At 43.0% G+C, this 26,385-nt stretch overlaps 1 long non-coding RNA gene and 1 pseudogene across 1 annotated transcript in view; both read left to right on the top strand.

Moving 5' to 3' along the window:
* Nucleotides 1–24,550, top strand: part of LOC123277014 (uncharacterized) — a 47,532-nt gene extending 22,982 nt beyond the window's left edge. Inside the window, exons 2-4 of the long non-coding RNA XR_006513659.2 lie at nucleotides 908–947; nucleotides 23,126–23,208; nucleotides 24,097–24,550. This is a non-coding gene — a long non-coding RNA (uncharacterized lncRNA). The remainder of the gene's footprint in view (nucleotides 1–907; nucleotides 948–23,125; nucleotides 23,209–24,096) is intronic.
* LOC123277064 (U6 spliceosomal RNA) lies at nucleotides 620–720 on the top strand (annotated as a pseudogene).
* Nucleotides 24,551–26,385: the final 1,835 nt, after the last annotated feature.

Below are 26,385 nucleotides of genomic sequence, written 5' to 3'. Positions count from 1 at the left end.
AATTCTGTTGTTGGATTTAGACCGTATTTTATTTATTTAGGTTGTTAGAGGGACATGACAATGAACATCTCATATAGCTTTATTTTTTTATTCTTTAAAAATTCCTTAGGCTAAGGGGACATTAACGGTATTTCAAGATGGATCCTGATATGTGTTGCCAAGAAATAATACTGGTTTATATGGCTACCAACAGTGTATGTGGGGACTAGTTTTACCATAGTGTTGCAAGACTGGTTAATTTATAAAATTCCTCTAAAGTAGTTGGTGTAAGATGCCACAACTTTATTTGAGTGGCCATTTCTTAGATTACAAGTAAAGTTGAACATTTCCCCACATGCTTCTTTACTAATAGTATCTCTGTTTTCATGAGTTGTCTTCTTAAGTTCTTTGCCGATTTACATAGTGGGGACTAAATGGTATCAATATGTATAAGCTCTTTACATAACATAGAAATGACCCCTTTTTAATATTTGCTGTGAATGTTTACTCCAGATGATATTTTCCCTTTGATATGAATTATACTAATTTTATCAAATGGTTATTTGCTTCTGTAATGTACAAGCTGTGCATCCCTTGTAATTTCTTTCAACTTAACCTATAAAGTTATCATCCCTCGTGTGTCTTTAGCAGCCATATACTAAAATTGAAACGATATAGAGAAGGTTAGCCTGGCCCCTGTGCCAGGATGACACACACATTCGTAAAGTGTTCCATATTTTTTATGGTATAAGAATTATATCTCAGTAAAGCTGTTACAAAAAAAACTTATCTTCCCTCTAAAGATCTGAAGCAGTACAGTAAAACAAGTTCATTTTTAGAGATGAGGATTTTATGTAAGCCTTTCTTATCCACATTCACTTATGATGTGTGACTGTAATTTTCCTTTTGTGTATTTTATCTTTATCAGGCTTTAGGAAGAAGATCATGCTTGCCTAATGGACATAAAGGTACTCTTATCTCTGTTTGCACTTTGGATGTTTTATACAACATCGAAATCATCTGTTTCTTAAAAGTATGAAAATTGTTCTGGTGGAAACTTTGGGACCAGCTGCATGTTTTTGGTTATCGGGTAATTATCTCAATTTCTTCTTTGGTTACTATTCTGTTTAGATTTACATTTCTTGAGTTTTTTTTAAGCAATCTATATCTTTCTAGAAATTATTCATTTCAGAGAGGAATTCGGTTTATTAGCCTACAAGTGTACATAACATTCTCGTTGGATTTGGAGAAAAACATCTATTTTCTATATTTTTTCCTATCTCCTTTCTCATTTCTAATTAAAAATGTCCCCTTAATCATGTTTGTCGGAGGTTTATTTATTTTAGGAGTCTTATCAAAAAAACAGCATTTGAACTAATTTATCATTCTACAGCTTTATGCTTTACAATTTATTTATTTCAGCTTTTATCTTCATTTACTGCCTCTTTTCAAATTACTTTTCTCCTTAACTTTTAAATAGAAGGCTTTGTTAATATCAGTGTGGATAATTCCAGCCTGAATAGGATTCTGCAGCCTGAAACAAGTTATGGGTAGAGAAACTGATGTATTATCATTATGTATTTATCAATCAGGGACCAGCAAGGACAACAGAGCCCACAGCAGCCAGTTCAATAGAGGGAATTCATACAGGAACTAGTTGTCATGTGTTGGAAGAGCTGAAAAGCCAAACGGGTTGGTGAGTCAATGCAGAGATGAGCAACAGCAGCAAGCTGCTCCTCCTCACGCACACATAGCTGCAGGGACCCGAGAAGGTGGGACTGTTCCTAGACCCCAGGAGCTGGGTACCTGGGGGGAACAGGAAGTACAGGTCTGATGAGAAGCCACAGAAGGCAGAGATGGGTCATGGTGTGGAGAAGGAAAAAGGGGAGAAATAACCTGGCCTTTACTATCGTCCTCCTCCCAATCTCCTGCCAATGCCTCTCTTTGGCAGAAGTTAACCAGAAGCCAGTTGGCAAAGGAGCCTGAGAAATGTAATTTGCAGGGGTCGGGCCCCTGTGATAGGAGCTGAACAGGGCAGGGCAGCCAACGGACCTGAGAACAGACAATGACCAGCACTGACACCTTCTCTTCAACGTGGGTGGGGTTGGAAGGGTTTGTGATGCTAGAAAGATGACAGCACTAGACTAGGACGCTGTAAAATCTTTGCTAGGTCCTGCTGGGCCTTAGCTTCTGCATGCCTTTCTCATTCTCCCTGTCTCCCTTCTTGTTTTGATTGTTGAGCCCATTTTAAACAGGTAAGTCAGGTTTCTGTCCTGGATCTTTCTTCAGTCAATTCTCTCCTTTGGTCAACTTACTCACAGCCTTTATTCTAACCTGGACTTGTGTACAGGGCTGCCCAACTCTTTGTCTCTACTTCTGACTTCTTTGCTCAACTCCAGACCTGGATTTCTAGTTGCCTAATGAGCATAATAGATGCTTCAGAATCCTTGTAAATTGAATTTATGATATTCTCTTCTCCCCAGATCTCTTTGATCCCCTACATTCCTCTCTCAGTTGATAGGACCTCCTCTATCCCGGCATCAGAGCTGGCCAGCTTGGAGTAACCCTTAATCCTTCTGTCTCCCTCACATCCTATACAGACTTCTGTGCATCTGTTCAGTTCCGTGCCCTAAGATTTCTCTGTTTCTTTCTTCTTGTCTCACTGCCCCTGCGCCAGCTCTGGCCTCATCACTTCTCCTCCGGCCTCTTCTAACTGTTCTCCCGTCCTCTGGTCTCCCTCTGTTTCAGTCCATTCTCCAGATTAATGCCAATGTGATAGTTTTGGAAATACAAACTGATTGTGTTCCTCAAGGCCACAAACTCCCAAAGCTCCTCCAAGTGTACAGGATTTGCCCCTAAACTTCTTTGCTTTGAGATCAGCTCCTGCCTCCTTTTCCCATCTCATCTTTTGCCATTTTCCATCACTACTCTCTGATCCAATCAGGCCAGACGACTTTCCCTCCCCTGAGAAGACCAGGTCTTTCACATTCCTGCATCTATGCACATGCTTCTCTCTGATTCTGGAAGGCAGTGGTTCTCAAAGTGGGTGTCTGGACCAACATCAGCATTATGTGGGAACTTATTAGAAATGCAGATTCTCAGATCCCACCCAGACCTTCTGAATCAGTAACTGTGGGGGTGGGGCTTGGGAATCTGGGTTTTAACAGCCTTCCAGGGGATTCAAATGCAAGGTCCGGTTGAGAACCACTACTGTAAAGGCTTCCCTTGCACCTTGAATCCTACTCAGTTACAGATGCCAGCTCTGTGGAGCCTTTCCTGCTCCCCGGGGCAGTGTTGCTCACTCCCCCTCCTACCTTCCCCCCTCACTTTGCCAATCCCTCTACTAGAGCTTCTCAACCAGTCTATCTATTAAAAGAAACTGTGAGTTCCTGAAAGGAAAGGACTGAATCTCATTCATCTTTATCTTCCCATTCCTAGATGTTTCCTAGAAATGCTCAAAATATATACACACACATGTGAATAACTAAAATTAAAAACTATTTAACAAACACTTGCATAATGCTTACAACCAGGCATTGTCTTGAGCACTATAATAATTTAAAACCTTTTCATTTCCATAAAAAGTGTAGCACTGGGATTGTTATAGCCACCACTTTGGAGGCACAGAGAGGTTAAAATAACTCAAAGTCATACAGCTGGCGAGCGGCAGAGCTGTGGTTTGAATTCTGCCTACAGATTCTGATTCCTCACCGACTCCCCTGTGCCCCTCAGTCGTACTAGCTGTATTAAAAGGACGTGTGGAGATGCCATATGATGGGCAGACCATGCTGCTCGGCGTCGCATTCTCTGTGGTGCTGCGTGTGGCTGTTTCTGCAGCTCAGCCAGCCCCAAAGCTACGGAGTGGCTCAGTGCAGCGCAGCTTCTCAGCAGGCCCACGAGTTCTGCCTAGAGTTTTTCTCCCTCTGGTGGGGAACGCCCTGGGCTAATGATCTTGAAGAGCTGAATTGTTTTGAGAGCCAGTTACCCCAGCTGGCCCAGGAGGCCTGGCGATCAACCTAAAGTTGTAGTTTTTAATCTTGAATAAATAAGACTATTTCTTTTAGTATTTTGGAGACTTTTAAGAATATAAAGCATGATAACTTACCCCCCAGGATAGCCTAGGCCCTGCCCATGGAACGGTTGGCTTAACTAGAGATTTATACGTCAGTTCCAGTTCTGAAGCGTTCTCCCTCTTCCATTCGCTTCCCTAATGCACAGGATTTCTGCAGTCTCCACTGGAAAGGCCCTCCTTCAGGACTAAGTACTTAGTGTGTCCGCATTACCTGGCTAGCACTGCACTATCTACTGTGGAGGTGGGAGAGAAGATATGGTTGGCCTACAGGAATCTCCGACTATAGCTGGAGAGAAGAGCTACGGCATGTACACAAAGAATCAGAGCAAGGCATGATTTTATTTATTAGCACACAGCAATTAGCGTGGATTCAAGTGCCAAACTGTGTGATACCAACAGTTAGAGAGCAAGACAGCATGTTGTAAGGTGGAGATTATGTGTTGTGAATAGTAAGTATAAAATAAGTTAGAGAAAGTAGATAAATGAAGGCTGGGGTGTGGAGGGGAGGTCTTAAGGCGTGAGATTCGATCGGAGTAATGTGGGATGATGATAAATGATAACATTGGATAACTTTAATCGAAAGCTTGACTGTGTGCTATGGACTCTTCTGAGTGCTTTTCATTAATTTCTTTGATCTTCACAATAGCCCCATGAGGTAGGTCTTGTTAATACCTCATTTTACAGATGAAGAAATTGAGGCACAAAAAAGTTAAGTATTGTTCACAGTGACACAGTTGGAAGGTAGCAGAGCTTGGATTTGAACCCACAGCCTACATTCAGCCCTATGCTTGACCACTGGACTGCATAAGGAGTGTTTGCTCTTTCTTCCTAGATACCTTGCGAGCCCAACACTTGGGTTGAGTGTGGGCTGGGCAGGACCAACCAGGGTGATCTGAGAGATGGGACCCAGGTGGTATTGGTCACCAGGTGTCAGACAGACAGTCCAGCCATGTGTCCTTCTGCAGAAGCTAGGCAGAGGGGCAGAAGCCGTTAGCCACAGGAGGGAAACAAGAAGTGGCCGACTCTGGGGAGGGGCTTTGCACCCTCAGCCTTTGCCTTATATCATTTCCCTCCTCACCCTGCTTAGAGTCCAATGTCCCTCATTTCAGTGACTCGTCTCAACAACCTTCCTCCCCAGCCTCTCCTCGGCCACCACTAGTCATACTCTCCCAGCAAGACTGCAATTCTGGAAAAACCCAACTTTCTCTGAGCTTTCTCTGAGCCCGTAGATGAGCAGCCAAACGTAGAAAAAGTTAGCCATCAAGGCCAATGTGGTTTACCAAACATTCACGATTGCTGATGGCAGCTGCAAAAATTCATGACGGCTGATCGCAGCTGCATCCTTAGCACTGCCCATCCATGCTACTACACGTCCAGTGCAGTGCCGTTATTGCCTGTCTGGATGTCTGAATTGGCTTCCTGAGTGGTCACCATTCTTATCCCCCTACAAACCAGTTCCCAAAAGTATCCAGAATGACAGAACTAAGGATTAATCAGATGATGTCACTCCCTGCTTACCTCCGAGTACCCCCACCTGCTTCCCATCACACTTGGATTGAAATTCACCCATTCCTTCCTGACCGAGTCTCTCTCTGCCTCTCTGCACTCATCTCCCATCACGTTCCACCTTACTCACTTCACTCCACTCACTGGGGGCTTCCACTTCCTTGGTACTGCAGTGATCATTGGCGATCATTGTTCCCTCTCCCTGGGTTCACTTCCCTAGACACTCCCATGGAGAACTTTTTCTCACCACTCCAATGCCACTTGTTTAGAAAGGCCCTTTTCTCCCTGCCCTGGGTAAAGTTATTCCCTCTCCATTTTTTAATCACAGTTTTTTCCTTCAAAATACTTATCACCAGCTAAAATCCTTATCCTTATTAATCCAGAGACTGTTAAATGCCTGCTCAATACCTATTCTCCTCTTTTCTTTACTAAGAGAACACTATTTTCTTTGTGATAAAAATATATCCAGCTGGGATTATATTTCCCTCCCAGCCTCCCTTGAAGGTAGGAGTAGACAATGAGTTGTACACATTACCTGTGGGCTACAGCTTTCAAGAAAGCTCTTTAAGGGGGCCTGACTCAGTTGGGAGGCACCCCCTCTTACCTTTCCCCTTTTCTCTTTCTTCCTGCTAGAATGTGGATAAAATGAATGGAGCAATGGCAGCCATTTTGGAATATGAAGTGCTCTGGAAGATGGAAGCCATGTGCTAAGAAGGGTGGATCAGAAAGATAGGAGGAGTGTGGGTTCCCAATGACATTGTAGAGCTACCCTGTGAGTCTTGGAATGCCAACCCCCAGACTTATTTTATGTGAGAGAAATTAGACCTCTAATTTGCTTAAGTTGATGTTATTTGGGTTTTCTGCTATACTCAGCCAAACCTATTCCTAACTAATAAACTTATTTATAGCCTTTCATCATTGACTAGAATGTAACCTCCATGAATCCAGGGACTCTGTCTTTACTGTTACCACTAAATCCCTGATACCTATAATATCATCTGGCACATAGTAGGTGCTCAATAAATATTTGTTGAATGATGAGTGTGTGGTAATAGAGAGGGCCTGGTGAGATTCCCTGAGGTGCTATTTATGGCGTATGAATCAGCCAGCATAGGCTAGGTTGTGCTGAAATGATAAACTATCGTGATCTAACATAACAGAAGTTTATTTTCACTCAATTATGGTTGTCTGCAGGTCTGAGCATCTTTCCAGGTAGCTGCTCTCTGTGTCCAGCTTTCTTGGCTGCTTTGATCTTGAAGCATCTTTACTCAAGTTCACCATGGCAGAGGAAGGGAACATGGAGAATCAGGAGCCAACCCTTCTTCCTGGACTTGATACCACTTTGCTTACATTTCATTGCCCAAAGTCAGTCAAATGGTCATGACCAACTTCAAGGGAGTGGGAGGGGAGGAGAAATGGAGATGTTGGAGAGTCCTGGTAGTGTCTACCGTAGGCTCTGTGCAGCCTCTGAAACTGCTGGGGAGGGAGTGGGCAAGAGTCCTGAGCGTGCTCAGACAGGGAAGAAATGGTAAGTAATCCAACCGAGGATGCCAATTCAAGTGGGAGAGAAGAAGCCATATGCACAATGATGGTTCTTTTAGTTTATTTTGAAGTGTGAGGATGGACCACATGGACTAGGCTGTTGCTCAGCCAGGATTGTTGAGGACATCTGCCTGTGAGTATTAACTCTGGACTCACTTTGGTGACATTAGAGAATATTCTGTTCTCCTACTTTGCCCTACTACCCAAGACTGCTCCTTAGGCAACACATTTTAAACTCTAAACCTCTGTATCATCTTTGCTCACATCCAAACTTAATGGCCCTGTGTGCCATCATTTCAGGATTTTGAATTAAGCCATAAACTAATTCAAGCTAAGATGTGATAGTTTGATAAAATAACTCACCTAACATATTTGCATTTTAATGGAGGCTCTCAATGCCTTAGAGCAGAAGGGCTGTAATTTCAGGCACCCTGGTAAGCAGGTTGGGAAAATATTTTTCTCCAGAGGAGTCTTTTAGTGCTCCTTAAATCTGATCACACTGCTCTGCAGACAGAACAGGACTGACTCTCTGGGCTGATTTCTGTCACGTTCCCAGCCAGATACCTCCTGGGAGAGGGTGAAAAGATAAAAACATAGGCTCTGTTCTATTAAGGATATTGGCAAGAGAAGAAAGGAAACTTATTCAGAGGAGGTGGACTCAGGTGTTCAGAGGAAAACAAATAAACCATCCCACTACTCTATCCCCTGATAAAACATCCGTTGGCGGTCATGGAGGAATTACACTGCTTTTCCATATAAGACAACTTGGGCTTTTTGTGCCGTTGTGGAAACAGCTAGGTTTCTTCCCCACTGTTTGACATTTTCCGTGCTTGTTGCTAGATCTTTGACAGAAGCATTAGCTGGGCTGAAGAATAATAGTGTTGTAAGAAAGCTGATAATGGCCTATAAAAAAAAGTATGTATAATACATACCTTGACATTGAATCGCTGAATACTTTAATAAGTAATGCACACAAACGGAGGCCTTTTGTGTTGACATAAAATGTAAGCTCTACCTTTCTTCACATTGAGAAGCATAAAGAACAGGAGAGGAAAATAGATTGGAGAAATTCAAATATTTTCCTTTGGGGACTTTGATGTGCCAATGTGCTATACACCAATGGGTTTTTAAAAATTTCCTTAAGTATTAGAGAGAGAATGAGAGCAAGAGAGAGAGGAAATAGAGGATGTGTTGCATTTCTCAGTGTTTTCCAGAAACCAGTTCCAAATGTGAGAATCTTATTGTAACATGGCTTTCAGAATCCCAGGGGCCTCCATAGGCTTACATGTAGTGTGCACCAGTGAAGTCAAAAGGGCCCAGGCTCCAGTGACCAGGAGCCAGCGTTGGTGCCAAGATGAATTCATATGACCTGAAATGAAGCATCCTCTTGGATGGAACCATTGGGCAGGACCCATAATCAAAGACAGAGCCTTCTGGGTGAGGAATGAATAAGAGCAATGAAAGTGGTTGGATGTGTGAAGCAGGGTTCAGTGACTTCTGAAGTTGTTTTTTTTTTCCTGAGGAAGATTCGCCATGAGCTAACATCCATTGCCAATCCTCCCCTTTTTTTGCTTGAGGAAGATTCACCCTGAGCTAACATCTGTGCCAGTCTTCCTCTACTTTGTACGTGAGATGCCTCTACAGCATGGCCAATGAGTGGGGTAGGTCCATGCCTGGGATCCAAACCTGTGAACCTGGGCTGCTGAAGTGGAGTGCACAGAACTTTACTCGGCCATGGGGCCGGCTCCCATTTCTGCAATTTTTTGATTTAGAGTTTTGAAAAAAAAAATCCTTATACATTTCCATTGTAAAGACCCCCCTACTAGAGTGTCAGATGATAAACTTGAAGCCTTTCATTCCTGTCTCTCATTTTCAAGATTTCTCTGCAAAAGCTGTCTCTACCCCCTTCCTCCCATCTTTCTCTCATCCTTCCTGCAGTTACTGAAATGCCTTTTCCCCGGTGACAGCTCTCTCCCTACCTAATGGCGTGGAACTCTGACCCCAAAGATGCCTGGTTGCCTCCTGCAGATTATACTTAACTCTGACTAGAAACTGAGTTGGTTAGGATGTAAGCTTGTCTTTGAGTAACAGAAAATAAGGCTTACAGTGGCTTGAAAGAACAAAGATACTTACTTGTTTCATGTAACAAGAGTTCTGCTGTTAGGAGTTCATTTGCTGTTTGCTCAGAGTCCCTCATAGATTTAAAAAATGTGGCTAGTGTGACTGAAGAAATTAATTTTTAATTCAATAACAAGAGATCTGCTGTTAGGAACAGCAACTTCCTAATGCCATCAAGGTCTAGGCTCTTTCTCATTTTCCACTCTGTCACTCTGTCATCTCTGAGTGTGGACACTGGGGCCTCATGCTTAATGCCTCGTGGTCACCAGAGGGCTGCTGGAACCCTTCACTTTCAAGGAAGGAAGCAGGGATCTGGGTGACAAAAAGGATCCTTCCTTTATCAAGGAGGAAAAACATATTTCCCAGAAGTCCGCCAACAGACTGGCTCTCACAACTCATGGCCCAGCACTAGGTCACATGGCTCTCCCTGGCTGCAACAGGGCCTGCAAAGATTGGTGTCTTGCCAAGGGAAATAGGATTGTCATAATTAACTTAGACTCATCATGGTTCATTGCCTGGAAATGAATAGGTCCTGCTAGGAAGAAAAACATTGAGAGTGGGCAGACAGCTGCAGTGGATAGCTACGCGTAGCTGGTACATTTTCATCCTGCTATTCGTTTATGCCACAGATGTGTATCTTACTCTGTGGCATAGGTATGTCCCTGGGTGGTGGCAGTAAATATTTATATAAAAAAAATTATTTTTTCACTAAAAAAATCTAAGATGGATTTATACGATAAGTATTTTGCTCAAGATTATACCAAATCACATGCTTAAAATGGTAATAATACAGATGTTGAAATACAAAACGCTACAGGTAATGTCCATGTTTGAGCAATAGATGTGTTCCAGGAAAGTGCCCCTAAGGTGAGTTTATGTAAAGTGAATCCTGTATTCCCTTTAACCATTATTATGAAATCGGAGCTATATTCCCATTGGAAAACATTATTCTGTAGGTGGTAGATGTAGCTGACAAATGATAGCAGGTGAAGTTTCTATATGGTGGCTCAGCTCCCAAACTTGGCTTTGCATCAGAATCACCTGCTGGAGTTTTCTAAAACTACAAAATTCCCAGACTTTTCTTCAAATAGGTGGAATCACAGTCTCTGAGACAGAGGCCTGGGAAGCTGTGGATTTATAAAGCTTCGCAAGTGATATTGATACACAGGCAGGGGTAGGAATCATTGTCATAGACTCAGACTCATCGAATTATAGAACTTAATAGGATTTTGAAATAATTTGGCCCAACCCATTCATTGTACAGGTGAGAAAAGGGAAGTTATAAGCCTTGCTGGTGGACACAGAAGTGTGTAGCAGCCGAGCCTTGAATTCAGTCTTCTTACTCTGATGCTTGTGCTCTGGCAGGAGATCACCCTGCTGGGGAAGGGATTCAGGCTATTTCACATAGCGCTTCCAGAGTTTTATTGTATTTTCCGAACCTGCAATCTACTGCTTGCCTTCATGGCTCTTACTCCTCTCTTTGACCAGAACTTTCCTCAGAATGTAAGATTTTCTATGGGAGTCATCAAACTCTTTATTCTTAGAACTTGTTCTTTTGGGCCAAAGATATACATTCCCTCATAGAGCCAGGCAACATAATTACAACTCAGCAGGGGCTACTAATATCAAAAAGGGTTCACCCCAAACGGAAATCTTAAATCTGAAGATTTTATAACCTTGTTTTGTTAGCAATTTTGTTCAAAATTTTGCAAAATGAGCTTCTCTGCATTAAGAAGTTATTAATGACAGGCCCATGAAGCTAGCTTATTGTAAGGGAAAGGAGAAGGATGCTAAGATTTCATTTATTGGACAGACTTCTTTCTGAATGCTTATTGCATCCTGGATATGGTTCCAGATGCTGCTATAAGGGAGGTTGCAGAAAGGCTTTGGGAGGTGGGCGAGGGAGAGTATTGACAGACCTTTGTACTGGAGTGTGATCCCTGCAACAATACGGAATGGACCGAGCACAGTGATAGCAGGGAGGAAGAGACTAACTTCTTTTGGGGGAGGCATCGGAGGGTGCTTTATACATGAGATGTGACTTCTGAGTTCAATCTGATGGTGAGTAGAAATTCAAAAAGAGAGCAAAGAGGACAGATATGCCATGTCTGTGCGGACTACACAGACAAAGGCCTGGAGGCGTGCAGCAGCCTGGTATGCTGAGGGAACTCTAAGTGTGGTATGAGATATGGTAGATGTTGGAAATAGCAGTGAAGAGGAGGTCAGCTCGGGAAGGACTTACGTGAGAGATGAGCGCATTTGAACATCATCCCACAAACAACAGGGACATTTCCGAGAACTTCCAGCAGAGGAGTAGCAGGCTCAGGTGGAGGCTGCCCTGGTGGGGGACATTCTGAAGGCAGGAAATTGTGTAGGGGCCATTGCAGTAGTTTGGGTAAGAGATTTCCATGGGGTAGGAATAGTGAGGATAAAGAGGAAGGGAAGCCAGTAGGCGTGTAAGAGGTTGAGTTGACAGAACCTGGTGACTGGATATAGAAGATGAGAGGAGGGCAGAGACAAGAGCAGTCTTCCTGTTTCACTTCCTGGGAACAGAGCAACAAGAGGAAAATTTTGTTTTGTTTTGTAGGGAATATAGTAAGTTTACCGTTGGCTCTTGACTTGAGGTACCTAAAAGATATTTGATGAAATTTCGATAGGCAAGAGAGAACTTTCTACAGCTTTGAGATTCATCATTTTGATGTTAACATATTGATCTCCCCTGTTGTGTAAGGGGAGACCTGAGGCCATAAGCCGTGGGACTCCTACCGCTCAAGGAGTCAGCTCTCGCTGCATAACAAGTCATTCCAAACTCAGAGACTTAAAACAACAAGCATCTGTTACTTCTCATGATTTGTGTTTGGCTGGGTAGTTCTTCTGGAGTGGGTGGCCAGCTGAGGCTGGATGATCCATGCTGGCCACTGCCACATGTCTGGTGGTTGGCTTGATGTGAGCTGGGGCAATAAAATGATTCAGTCACACGTATCTCATCATCCTGCAGGCTAGCCCAGGCTTGTTCATAGGGTGGTGGTCAAAAGATCCCCAAGAGTTACAAAAGAGGGAAAACTCCAATGCACAAACATTTTTCAGATTTCTGCTTATGTCTCATTTTCCATCTGTCATTTGCCAAAATAAGTCACCTGGTAAGCCCAGGGTTAGTGTGGGAAGGGGCATAGATACAGAAAGGGGAATTACTGTGACTGGTTTTGCAAACGCTCTCCCACAGGGGCCTGACACGTGGAAATGGGGCCCATGAATATCTGAGTGCCTACTTAATGCCTGGCAGCTTGCCAGGCAACTTAGAGCAGCTGAGAGAGGTAAGAAATCAGCTCAAAGTCATACTAAGTGGATGAGCTGTCATTTAAACCTTGCTCCTTCTAGATCCAAAGTTTGTGCGTGATTACACCTGCACTGTCTCTATCTAATTAGTATAAGCTCCTTGTATCTGCAAACCCTCATGATGTCCTCAGAACCCCTTTTGTTGCCCCGAAACAATCATAAAAACAAACAAAAAAGAGTAAAGTGACCCTTTCGCATTTTGAGATTCGAGGTTGTATGCTTGTATCTGACCATTTGTTCTTGGCTATGACTGAGGCTAATTGTTTGTCTTACAGCTGGTTAGGCCTATTAGGACCTTGAGTGCTGCTAGCACGTTCTGAGGTTTGGCACATTTGGCTTGGGATGACTCACAGGGAGTGTTAGGCTTGCCTTTGAAAGGTGTTTATTTTTCCTCATTAAGTCTGTGTGCAATCTATTCTTTCTGCAAGAATGACGATTTCTTCCTTCAGGCTTGCTTTCAAGAGGAGTGCCCTGCAGCAGGTGCCTTGCCGCATCCTCACTCCCCTCATGTCAGCGAGTCTATTTTCCACGGTTAGCTCTTAGCGGAGACTCTGTGTGTGGGGTTTTTATTGCATGAGAAAGTGTAGAGTGTGGGGATTGTCGGAAGGCCCTGGGCAAGTTGCTTCCTCTGTGATTCCCCTCCTGGCTTATGAAATGAGAGGGCTGGACCAGATGAAAGGCAAGTTCACAGCCACCTCTAGGAGCTAACTGTGATTTTTAATCCTTGCTTCTTGGGTCACAGGAGAAGGTCAAGGGTCTGGGTTAGCTTGCTGTACAAAGTTCTGTGTGATCCTGAACCCAAATGTCTCTCTAGTGTCATTTCCTGCCACTGCCCTTCATGGCCATGCTGTAACACTAGCTATTTCCTAAAAACCCATGTGTCCTTATGTCCTCACTCTGCACGTGTGGTTCCTCTTCCTGGAAGGTTCTTTCCTTTCTTATCCTTAAAATCCCAGCTCAAACCTCAGAGGTAGCAGCCTCTGTGAACTCTTCCACAATCTCTACCGCTCCACCCAAGCTCCTGACATTATTGGGGACTCGTCCCTCTGCCCGCTGGTGTCCTGTGTATGTCTCTAGTGAAGAAAGATCATCCTGTGTTGCATTTTTGTGGCCCTTCCTTGGATTGGGAATTCCTTGAAGGACGTGGCTTGGTTCTTTGTATCTCTAGCTTCCTAGTACATTGCTTGGCACATAAATGATGCTCAGTTGACAAGAGATTGAATAGCTGCCTCCATCCTATCCTGCAAAGTCTCCAGCTCCTCCAGCTTTTTCTGATGGGGTGCTGACCTCCATTTCATAATGCTGGGACAATGTATTGTAATTGCCACTGCCCCTCTAAACAATAGGGGTAACATCTTAAGGTTTGGCAGAAAGGTGGGGCATCTCCAGCTTCTGGGTGCCTATTATTGAATTCCAGGCAAGTTCCAGCTTCCTTTACCTGTGTTTTCACTAGTCTCTGGTTTGTGGTGATCTGAGGTCCTTGGAACTTTCTAGTGCTGGCAGAGAATGATCAACTAGGCACTGGTTTCTGAAACTGCAGATGGACTGAGGAGTAATCTAATCAGGGAATGTGCCAGATGGATTGAAGGAAGGAAAACCAGAAGGCAGAGGAATAATGTAGAGGGATATCACAGAAGTCAAGGAGCTTCCATGCTTGGGTTGCTGGGAGGATGGAGGTGGTGCCATTTGTGGAAGTGCGTAATGCAGGAAGAGGATCAGATTTAGGAGGTAAGAAGATAAATGTTTATCATACCAAGCCTGAAGTGCTTGTGGGACATCCTTGTGGAGTTGTGCAGTAGGCAGTCAAAATGCAGACTTGAGGCTGAGGAGAAAAAGGTCAGAATCATAGCGAGAAAGACTAGGCTTACTGAAGTTGACAGGGTAGATGCAAGAGAATACACAGAGACGAGAGGAAGCTGGTGAATGGATTCTTGGAGAACATCTATTCTAACAGAGAGCCGGAGGGACGCAGAAAGATTTAGGAGTTTCAGAAGAATATAAAACCACTGAAACTTATGGAGAAGAATTTGTCAAGAGCTTGTTTGGAGATTCTAACAGGGAAATCTTATAGATCTTCAATGAAAAATAGAACTTATCTTTATGGAAGGATATCCTCCTCAACTGTGTGCAGAGTGTTTGCAGGTTTGCGCATGAAGACTCCCCCAGCCAATCTGATCTGCTGAGGCAGCTCAGGCGGTGGTCGAGAAAGCAGATTTCACATGGGAGTGGGGACAATTCCAAGAAGATGGGAATGATTAGAGTGCCACATGACACAGGGACTCACTGGAGTTTCCGTACTCGTGGAATTCTTGACTCCTCTTTTTTTTGAATAATGTGTTGTTTTACTCCCTCGTCTTTCCCTAAGAGAGAGGGGTGTATTTCTGGTTCACAAGTACAGTAACTGGATTCAGGTGGAATGACCACTGTGCTTTAATTAATTAATTAATTAATTTTTCCTGTTCACTCAGGCCTCAGAAAGAGGTTACTTTATTGGAAGCTATTTTCTTTTCTTTTTTTTAATCTAAACATTAAGAATTCTTATTTATTTATTGTGATAAAATATATAGGAAACTTAGAATTTTAACTTTTTTTTTTTTGTGAGGAAGATTGGCCCTGAGCTAACATCTGTTGCCAATCTTCCTCTTTTTGCTCGAGGAAGATTGTTGCTGAGCTAACATCTGTGCCAGTCTTGCTCTGTTTTGTGTGGGATGCTACCAAAGTGTGGCTTGAAGAGTGATACTAGGTCCCCACCTGGGATCTGAACCTGCGAATCCTAGGCGGCTGGAGTGCATGAACTTAACCACTACGCCACCAGGCCGGCTCCAGTTTTAATCATTTTTAAGTGTACAGTTTAGTGGCATTTAGTACATTCACAGAGTTGTGCAACATCACCACTATCTGTTTCCAGAAACTTGTCATCCCAAACAGAAACTCTGTACCCGTTAAACAACAACTCCCCGTTCTCCTCTCCCCCTCACCCTGGGGAACTTCTGTCTACTTTCTGTTGCTGTGAATTTACCTAGTGTAGGTACCTCGTATAAGTGGAGTCATACATGTTTATCTTTTTGTTCCTAACTTATTTCTCTCAGCATATCCTTGGGAAGTCTTGACAGCTCTCTGGAACTTGGCTATCCCAGTCTTGGATACGGATTTCTGGAGTACGTGACATAATTTCTCAATTATTTTCTCAGAGGCTTTTTCTCAGCCCCCTCTTAAGAAAGTGAATAAAAGTTTTTCTCCAGAAAAGCCATTTTGCACATTTTTAATAAGACTTCCAATTGTAACAGTTGTGTGATGGTAGCCTTGGTGGTGGTTTCAACTTTTGCCAAAGGCCTTTTATGGAGCAATAGCGGCAGATGGTGGCACTGAGCCACAGCGAAGGCACCCTGCATCACGCCTCCTGGCCATGCAGGGGCCCCTGGAGACCCTTTGTTGTGTGATAGAATGTCTGGGCTTCCTTATTCTGAGTAATTGCGACCCTGTCTTGTGAGCACTGTCACATGTCAAAACACTTCTTCATTTTAATAGCTTTAATAAAATTTTTTTACAAGCCCCAATTCTTTTTACTATTAGATTCAACAGACATAAAATTACTCTGCCAAATTGCTATAAAAGTTTCTAAATGCTTATTCCCAATTTCTGTAATTATCTGGTTGAGGCCCCTCCTTCCTGGACCGCACCCTGGGCAGCCCCGGCACGCATGGCGGCAGGTTGCTTGGGGCGCGCTTTGACGGATGCGGTGAAAGGTATCTGCTCCCAAGACACCTTTTCCTCTTACTGACTCTTTACCCCTCATGCTGTGGGAGGGGACTGGATTGCCTGAACTGATCTCTAACCACGACCCAGCTTCTGGGCAAGAGGCCCTCTTCCAATTGCTCTATATCGTATTTGTGTTAGGAGCTCTGATGTGAAGTAGTGAAACCTCATTGGCTGGAATTCTTATTTGGAACTTGCAGTTGTCAAATTTGATTGTCTCAAGACACTGCTGTAGGGCTCTGTGGTATCCATTCCCAAGGGGAGCCATCAGCATGCCGCCCAAGAAATCCCCTGGGCCACCTTGCTGAGCTAAATGGTGCAGACCTGCAATATATATGCCAATTGCCAGCCCCACTTTTTTGTTTTATTGATAATATTCAAGTCTCTGCATGATTCCTGATACTGACAATTGGGTATCTTCTATAATTAAACAAGTTAATTCAATGTGGAGTCTCCATTGGCAGGTCTTCCCAAGTCTTGAGGGGAGCTGGGATCCTGAGAAATCTTATCCAGGCCTATATTTGGGCTCCACAGATAGGCAATACTATACTATACTTCTGCTTCGAGGGTCATGATTAAAGTCAGAAGATAGCCTCAGCATAATAAATCGCAGAATGCAAGCCAGTGGACTTCAAACACCTCAGCATAGCAGGAGGCGGTGTGGTGTACTGCACAAAATATGGATATTGGCGTTTAGACCTGGGTTCAGTTCTTCCCCTGCCACTTATAATCTGTGTGAGTCTGGGCTGGTACTTAACCTCTCAGAGCCTCATGGATTAAAAGTGTTAGGAGGATTAAATGAGTGTCTATGGAGCCTGGTGCCTGGCGTACAGCAAGCATGCGCATATTGGTTGCCGTCTCCGCTGTGATTTCTCCACTGTGGTCCGGAAAGCGGCTTTGGAATGCTCAGGTTATAGGTGGAAGGCACAGTCAACTGCTTCACAGCAGTGGTTGAGAACAGATTTATACTGCCTGCTGTTGCATGCTCTTTTTTTTTTTTTCTGGAGAGTCGGCAGTCCTCATTTTGTAAAGAGATTGTGTTTGGTAGCAGTAAACAGGCTTTTAGCAAAATGGCTCTTTAATCCTGTTCAAGCATATTCTGCACTCACAATAAAAATGCAGATGAAAACTAAAATGAGATATCACTTGTTGCCTATTGGTTGGGCAAAGATCAAGAGTTTGATACCATGCTGGGTTAGGGAGGGTACTAGACAGCAGGCACTAGGGGGAGAGTAAATTGGAATGGCGTTTATGGAGAGCAATTTAGTAATGTCTATCAAAATCTCAAATGCACATTTTACCTCTAGAAATGTATTTATGCTTGCTTATGTTCAGAATAAAGTATTTACTGTTAGAATGTCATCTCCAAGAAATATTTTTTATCTTTTTTTTTTTTTGAGGAAGATTAGCCCTGAGCTAACATCTGCTGCCAATCCTCCTCTTTTTGCTGAGGAAGACTGGCCCTGAGCTAACATCCATGCCCATCTTCCTCTACTTTTTATATGTGGGACGCCTATCACAGCATGGCTTGCCAAATGATGCCACGTCCGCACCCGGGATCCGAACGGGTGAACCCTGGGCCGTCGAAGCAGAACGTGCGTGCTTAACCGCTGCGCCATCTGGCCGGGCCCTTCAAGAAATATTTTTAAGTGAAAGATGCAAATGGTGAAGAATGTTTATAGTTTACATTGCATATGTAGTATTTATATTAAACAAAAAGAGAAAACTCCAACTCATTCATATATCTGAAAAAGAACATTTTGGGCTGACCCGGACATGTTTAGCTGTGGAAACATAAAGGGAACAAAATGGGATGACACTGTTTGCAGGAACGTGTGTGACAGTCTTCTCCGTAGGTGTAAGGCTCGGGTCTTCCACAGCTCTCGTCTCCAGTAGCTCACATGAGGTCAAGTTGAGTCTGTTTGGCTGTTCCGCTCTCAGAATAAATGAATGAATGAAAGAACAAGGGAACTTGACATCTCTCCTGAGCTTGCAACTGAATGAATCCTGCCGGTGGGAGCCAGGGTGTTACTATACTACTGTATTCACCTAATGTTCACTGCGAATATTTTGGGAGATCACAGTTGCCAAGGTGGAGAAGAAGAACCAGCGCCCATAAAGCCTGAGGCCATGTAACCTGATTAGTAATTGCTAGAAAGAGCCAGAAATATTATACAAGAGAACCTAATGCGTGGCTCCATTTGAAAGGGTAATTTACATAGAAAACTTCTTGTGACCAGGTCAGTTTTATTAGTTATTTTATTTAAAAAAATTATAAATTTTTGTGATAGAAAATAAAGAGAAGCAAAAAATAATAATTAGCAATCCCACTAGCCAGATACAGCCACTGTTAACATTTTGGGATGTGTCCTTCCAGTCTCCACTTATAAAATACACACACACACGTATGTACATTCCCTTTCCTAATCCCATTTTTGTTACATAAAACAAATGTTTTACATGTTTATATCTATGTTTTCCATTTTACATAAAACAAAAATTAGAATTATTCAAGTCAGTTAAAAAATGTACGTCCTTGTTTGGTCTTGTTTCTACCTCTCTCCTTTGCCACACTGAAGCAGTGGTTAGTGTTCTCCTTCTCTAGGTCATTCTCACACTCTGAGATTCTTCCTCTCCACTCTACCATATTCTAACGCTCTGTTCTCATTATTCTCCATAACATTAAGACGATTTCTCCTACAACCATACAGAATGACTTTTGGTTTCCTGAAATGCCCTGTTTCTTTTCTTTTGTGACTTCTTCAGGACCCCTCTCTGCCTTGAAAGTCACCCCAAATCCCAATTTCTCTTATTGCTTTGTGTTCTTTAGGCCTCAGCTCTCAAATGTCATTTCCACAAAGAAGGCTTACCTGGCTGTCCATTCAATTAGATGCCCTTTCCCTATCCTGTGCAGACTTCAGAGTCTTAGTAAACTCATTGCCTACTGTAATTTTTAGCTTTCTTATCTGTTTCTTCTACCAGACTGTATCCTCAAGTGAAGGAACAAGGTCTTAATCAACCTAAATTTCCTGGAAGCTGGTGACAGGACTAAGCAAATAGATGTTCAATAAATGTAGATGGATTGAGTGAAAGACTAAAATGCGTGCAATGCTTTCCACTTTACATGAGGGCTTTCACATGCCTTACCTTGCTTAGCTAGCTCTCTACTGCTGGTATTTCTATTTAGGTGGAGAGAACACGTCTTATGAGTTACCTTGGGCTGTTCTCTGCCCATTCATCACTCCTCTTCATGGGAGTGAAGGGATCTCTCTGACTGGTAGTCTGGGAAGAATAATCTGGACATGCTCAGCTCTGTGCAGCCCTCCTATTTCTCTTGGGAGTGAGATAATCACCAAGAGTCTGAGGTTTCCTCTACTCCTCAAGCCCTAAGCCTTAATTGGACAGCATATGGAGGCTTGCCCCAGCTCAGTGTGGTCTGGGACTGGCCTGAATGAGTCATCTGTCTCATCTGGGGTTCAGGTGACAAGCCCATTTATCTCTCATTCTACTCTATCGTCCAACTCTGTCTTTCTCAGGGATAAGGATGAAAATTCGGGTCTCCATCTTCTTTGTTTTGTTTTTCTACTTATTTAGGGAGGGGGTAGGGAAGAGACATATATTCATTGAGGTACCCTTGGCAACCCCAAGGGGTGATTTGACTATTATTCCCACTTAATTAATTGATGAGGAAACTGAGACTCTGAGCAGTCAAATGACAGGTCTATAGTCTCGGTGTTTCTGGGACCTGATATCAGGCCCTCTGACTCTCCAAACTGTGTTCTCCATTCAGGCTAATTTTTGAGTTTTCCTCCCACTATCTGGACTGCAAGCTGTAGCTGGAATTCCCACACAGAGTGGAAGGAGGAGCTCAGGAATCGTAAAGTCCCTTCCAAGTCTGAGTCTGTAATTCACCTCCTGGGCTGGCATGTGCTTGTCCATTTCTTTGTTATCCTTCCCCACGGGGCACATGCTAAGTGTTCAGTAAATGTATGCTTACCACCAGCCTGATCATTTAGCATGAGAGGCCCTCAAGAACAGAAACAGAAACAGGCTGTGTAAACATTCACTACAGATGGTTGCAAAGGAGCTATGAAGTCATGTCTTCAGTATGGGAAGCACTGAGCAATGGTTTTCTCAGTCACACCCATAGGCACAGGTCAAGACGCCATCAATCACATCATCCTCAGAAATGAGGACTGTCAACAGAAGCGTGAGTGTAGGAGCTGGTGGGCGGCCTCACCACTGGCTCCACCCCCTACTTGGGGGAGCTGAGCCAGGCTCTCTGTTACAGCAAGCAGTTTCTCAAATAAGTCCAGCCTTGGAAAACAGTTTCCCTTTACTTTTTATGTGTTTTCTGGGCTTTGAAACCCATGGGTATTTTGAGGGAAACATAGCCCATATGTTTCTGATTTACTTACATTAAACTTGCCAGAAGTTTCTTTTGTAAAATCTATTTCACGTCTGGGAAACCTTTTCAGCCTGTTTTTAAAAAGCCTTTTAGACTGGATCTTCACACTCAAAAGGAAGCAGAGAATTGAAACAATTATTAGGATGTAATTGAGACCAGAACACCCTTTTTGCCTTTGTTACCTGAGCATTTCTTGGAAAAGGTAAAGCTAGGAGGCCTTTGTGATAAAAGTAATTGTTCTAGTTACCCACTTCACATTTCACGTGTGGACACAATCTTTAAAGACTAACATTTTTCTTCTAAGCACCGTATGCAAGGTTTTGGTTTTCTAGTTAAGTTAATCTTGGCTAAATGTCCCTGGTCTGTTTCCTATTCAGAAATCTCTGAATTTGAGTAGGTTATAAATTTGATGAAGTGCTTTTATTTATTTATTCTTTGCTTGGAGGAGAGACTGACATAAATCCAAGGAAAAATAAATGTACATAAAACTTTCAAGCTATACTACTAACTTTCAGATGGTAAGTATTATTATTTTTATTAGCGATAACTGTCAAAGTACTGAATAGTGGTTGGGAGAGTTGAAGTGGTGGGAGAAAGAATGTTTTGGGGAGAAATAGGGACAACCCACTTAAGAAACTGGGAAGGCAATTTATAGCCAACCCACCCCAAATACACATCAATTTGAGAAGCTAAAACTCCTTTTATAGCCATGTAAATTCTTAACCTAGAACGCTGGATGCTGGTGTGAAGAGCTGAGACCTCCTAAAAGGCAGAGCAGAGTCCCCCCACCCCCAACCACCAGCAGGGCTGTATTTATCACATAACAGCTACTACCTATTGCCAACTTTCAGCCGAATTTTCAGCTTTTCCCTTAAACTTTATAACATTTTCATAAAGTGAAGTTTTGATTTTGCTATCTTATTTTCCACTTTCATTCCTTTGCAAACTTGAACGTACGCTTTCACTGAAAGGTGTTTATGCTGAGATGTTCTAGAAATTACAGCTAGCAAAAGTAGACAATGTGACAGACAGGGAAAAATGAAAGGTCTTTGGGACAGAGCACAGACCTTAAAAGTGGAACATAGGTTCCAAATCAGTCACAGTCCTTTAACTTTCACAATGCATGAAATTCCCAAAAGGAGTGGAGGTGATGGTAAAGATGAGGGAAGGAGAATGGCGAAAAGGTTGATTCCCAGGATGTCTTTTGTTCTCATTGGGACTCCTTGCTCTTGGCTTCTTCCTTTGAGCAAAGGCTTTTAGCATCATTTACGGCTGTGTTCATGTCCATCATTGTTTCTCTATCTTTCTCAGTCTTCTGGGAAAAAAATCAAACGATGCACTTTTGATCAAGACAGAGTCATGATGATCATGTTATCAAACCTTTTTTTTAATGGTTGAAGAAGCCAAGACCCAGAAAGAAAAGCAACTCTCCCATGGCCACACAGCTGGTTAGTGGCTAACCTAGGACTCAAAACAGAGTCTGTTGACTTCTTTTCCAGAGCAATCACAGCAAGTGCCAAGATATAATTTGTCCTCATAATATACATAAGATGCTCAAAATTGCATAATATTGATACTTTTTATAATTTGTTATCTGGACATTTGAAATTTTACAAATGTGAACTTTCAGGTAGTTATACTTTACTAGATGTTGCTTCATAAAATTTCAACCTGAAGTTTCATATGTTGAGCTGGTATAAATTTAGAGATTGCTGTCCTGTCCCCGAAAGCATACTACTTTTTTTGCCTACTTCAAAAGGTTTATTTTGGTGCCAGCCCTGTGGCTGAGTGGTTAAGTTTGCCGGTTCCACTTCTGTGGCCCAGGGTTTCACCAGTTTGGACCCTGGGTGTGGACCTAGCATCTCTCATCAAGCCATGCTGAGGCAGTGTCCCACACAGCAGAGCCAGAAGGACCCACAACTAGAACATACAACTATGTACTAGGGGTCTTTGGGGAGAAGAAGAAAAAAAAACAAAAAGGCTTATTTTTTTTTTTTTTTTTTTTAAGATTTTATTTTTTCCTTTTTCTCCCCAAAGCCCCCCGGTACATAGTTGTGTATTCTTCGTTGTGGGTTCTTCTAGTTGTGGCATGTGGGACGCTGCCTCAGCGTGGTCTGATGAGCAGTGCCATGTCTGCGCCCAGGATTCGAACTAATGAAACACTGGGCCACCTGCAGCGGAGCGCGCGAACTTAACCACTCGGCCACGGGGCCAGCCCCAAGGCTTATTTTTAAATATGAGAAACTATGGGGTTTTTTGGCTCAAATTAAACCAGAAACAAACCAGATGAAACCTTAACTTTCATTTTCTCCCCTTGGAATTATGCCCTGATTCACCTGAATACTTGCCTCACCAAAACGGATCTGTAACTCAGTAGGTTCCATGCTTGGTTCTGTCTCCCTATCTAGGTGGATTTGGACACATTGCTTACCATCGCCCCCGCTCGGATTCAATTCCATTATTTGAAGAAGACAGTACTTGGATTAGATAGGTAAGTTTCTTTCTGGCAGTATATGATCACACTCAAAGCAGACATTTTTCTTTCAGTTTCTTTGCAAAAAGTGGAGGAAGGAAAAAAACGTTATAGTAGCTAATCCAGAATGCCAGCGACTCCAATCTTTCACATGGGAAAAGAAAAGCAAATACCCCAGGCAAACTGATCACAACATTTTCTGAAAACTTTATCAGGTGGCTCATGCTGGCACTTGTGTAGTACTGTTGCTCTCTGATGGTGCACTGTGAGGCGTTTTGCTGGTACAGTTGTTTTGACCAAGTGCCCTCACATGTTACTGAATTCTTGACGCAGGCATTTCCCATACAATGCTGAACTCAATCCTCTTGAAAGAATAATTCCAGGTTGATTCCGTACGCAGGGTTGGATGAGTGTGATAAACATTGTCATTGTTTGTCTTAGGTACAGGGGACAAAATATTCAGCTGCTTTTTATCGGATAAACCACAGCTCTAAACGTAATGTAGAACAATGCCACTTTCTTCAAACAGGAAATCGCCACCGGCTTCTCAGCGTGGCAGTAAAGATGCCATGTGTGTGACCTCGTTTTCAATATTCACTGGGTTACATTATTGTGTGTATTATCATGTGCAAATTCAGATTTGGAAGGGGAGCTTGTAGTTGGGTTTCCATTTATCAAAATCTCTTGCACAATTGCCAACCTTCTTTCTTAATTGACTGGGGGCTGTTTTGGTGCTGCCGAAACAATGCTTTCTTATGAAAACAAACTGCTTAAACTGAGGACAACAACTTCTTGATGTGCTTGAATGGAAGTTGAAAGTTTAGGATTACAGAGGAAGTAAATGCCAAAGGTCAGGAAAGTACAGATTCAAAGTCAGGTCCTACCGTTTCTGCTTTTCTCTGGCAGGAAGTGGCAACTGGAATCAGACAATGGCATTTTGAAGCAAAAAAATAAGAAGAGGATGATATTTTGGTTATGGCAAAGAACCTTTGGACAACTCTCCAATACTTCATTGCAGGGGAGTCAGCCATCACTCAAAGCCCTTCAACACATTCTGGTCTCTCTGAAACTTCTTCGGAATATAGAACAGAAAGAATTCAAGTTTCAGAGTTAGCGGGGCTTCAACTTTCAGCTAATCCACGTCCTAACTCCATGACCTTGAGTATGTTAACTTCTCTGAGCCTCAGTTTCTTTACCTTTCAAAAAATAGGGGCAACGATTCCAATTCTTCAGTGTAATGTGTGGAGTCAATGATGCGATGTGTGTAGAAGTGACTGTACTATACTTCGCACCCAATAGATGCTTGAGAAATGTTACTTCTCCTTAACTTCTGTATCTGCCTGTATTAAAGACATTAGATACTGTTTGACCTTAGAAGTCTTTCTTTCTATACGTGGATGTTGGGCTGCCCAACATTTCAGAACATTGTTTGAAAGAGAGACAAGAGCCTCTGGCGTGGTAGTAGTTTGGTTCCTGTTGCCTCTGTAATTTTCCAAATATCAGATCCTGCATGCTTTTCTGCATCTTCTTTCCCTTAGTTGATCTCCTGGGATTTGTCTCCTCGCCTGCCTATAACTGCGTACCTATGAGGCCTCTATGAATCCTGACTAGCCCCCTTTTCTTCCAGTCTGGGCTTCAGCATTACTCCAAAACTCTCTAGTTATTTCTGGGGATAATGATAACAGCTAGTATTTATTTAATTCTTACCAGATGTTACACATTTTGCTAAGTGCATGATGTCACCGAGCCTCAGCATGATTTCACAATAACCCAAATAAGGAAGATGCTTTTATTATCTACATCTAATAGTCAGGGACCTGAGACTTGAAGAGGTGGAGAATTTTAGCTGGATAAGCGGCAGAACTAGGATTTGAATCAAGACTATAAGACTTCAAAACTAGGGCTCAGCCACTGTGCCTGAAGCTCTATCAGTATCAGCTGGTGACTGGACTCGCTGGATGTGGTTGTTACAGCACTGGGGGGTGTGGACTTTTCATCCTGCAGGGGAATAAACTAACAACAGAAGCCAGTCAGCTGCAATATTCAATGGCTATGAACAGGATGCAATTAAATCCATAATGTGTTATGATCACCTGAAGGATCATTTGGAAATGAGAACTCTTTCCAATGAGCAGTTCAGATGATGTAGATGTTCATATTTGATACCCATAATGTCTGTGCTTATCATTCCAGATGGATGAGCAGGAAATATCTCTAAGTGTCTTCCAAACCAACAATTGGAGGAGTCCAAGGGACCCTTCAACCTCTCAAACTGTAGGATTCTTGCACACATTAGAGCTTCAAATTCAATAGCTGTGTCCATCCTTTCAGGGCAAGAGAGCAATATGGCTCCAGCCTTTGGGAAGACACTATTTACTGGTGGAGTGGTGACAAGTTGGAGAGCTCCCTTCTGTTCTGACCCTCAGTGTGGTGACATCCCCTCCAAATGTCTTAAGTTCTACAGCCCTGGGAGGGGGCCAACATGGAGGTGGGGGTGGTAGAATTTGACCGCTGGCTTAGAAATAACTCAGGGAAGCAAGGCAGCCAGGTGGTCAGTAGTTGATGCTTACAAAAAAAGAAAGGAAGGAAGGTAGGAAGGAAAGAAGATAGAAAGAAGGGGCCTTAAGTTTCTAAAGATAGAGCACATGTATAGTCCCCTCACCCCTTCCAAGGCCAAGAAAGCAGGATTTCCCAAGCTTACTGGGCAGTTTGATCTAGACAAAGGGGTGCTCAATTTGGAATTAGACAAGGCTAGGTTTGAATTCCCATTCCATTAATTTTTAGGAATGTGATTTTGGACAGGCTAGTAATCCTCTTTGAGTTCCCTGAACTTCGCATTGGATATGATCACATAGTGGCAATTAGAAACTGGCCCCCAATTCTTTGATACTTCTTCCACTGAAGGAGGGCTGTCTATATTTCCTCCCCTCATATCTGGGTGGATCTTGTGGCTGTTTCAGTCAATAGAATATGGCAGAAGCGATGAAGAGTAGCTTCTGAGGCTAGGTTATAAAAGCTCCCCAGCCTCGACTTGGTGTCTTGGGACTCTTATTCTAGGAGACAACCAGCAGGTAAGAGATCCAGCTCCCCAGAGAGGCGACATCCTACGGACTCTATTGAGCAATGAGCTGACAACAGCCTCAAGTGGCAGCCGTCTGTGTGAGCCATCTAGGATGTCCGGGTTAGTCAAGCCCT

Source organism: Equus asinus, chromosome 14 (assembly GCF_041296235.1).
Source record: "Equus asinus isolate D_3611 breed Donkey chromosome 14, EquAss-T2T_v2, whole genome shotgun sequence".
NCBI classification, from domain to species: domain Eukaryota; kingdom Metazoa; phylum Chordata; class Mammalia; order Perissodactyla; family Equidae; genus Equus; species Equus asinus.
Note: the sequence above shows the minus strand (reverse complement) of the source record. Positions and strands in the feature narration are given on the sequence as shown.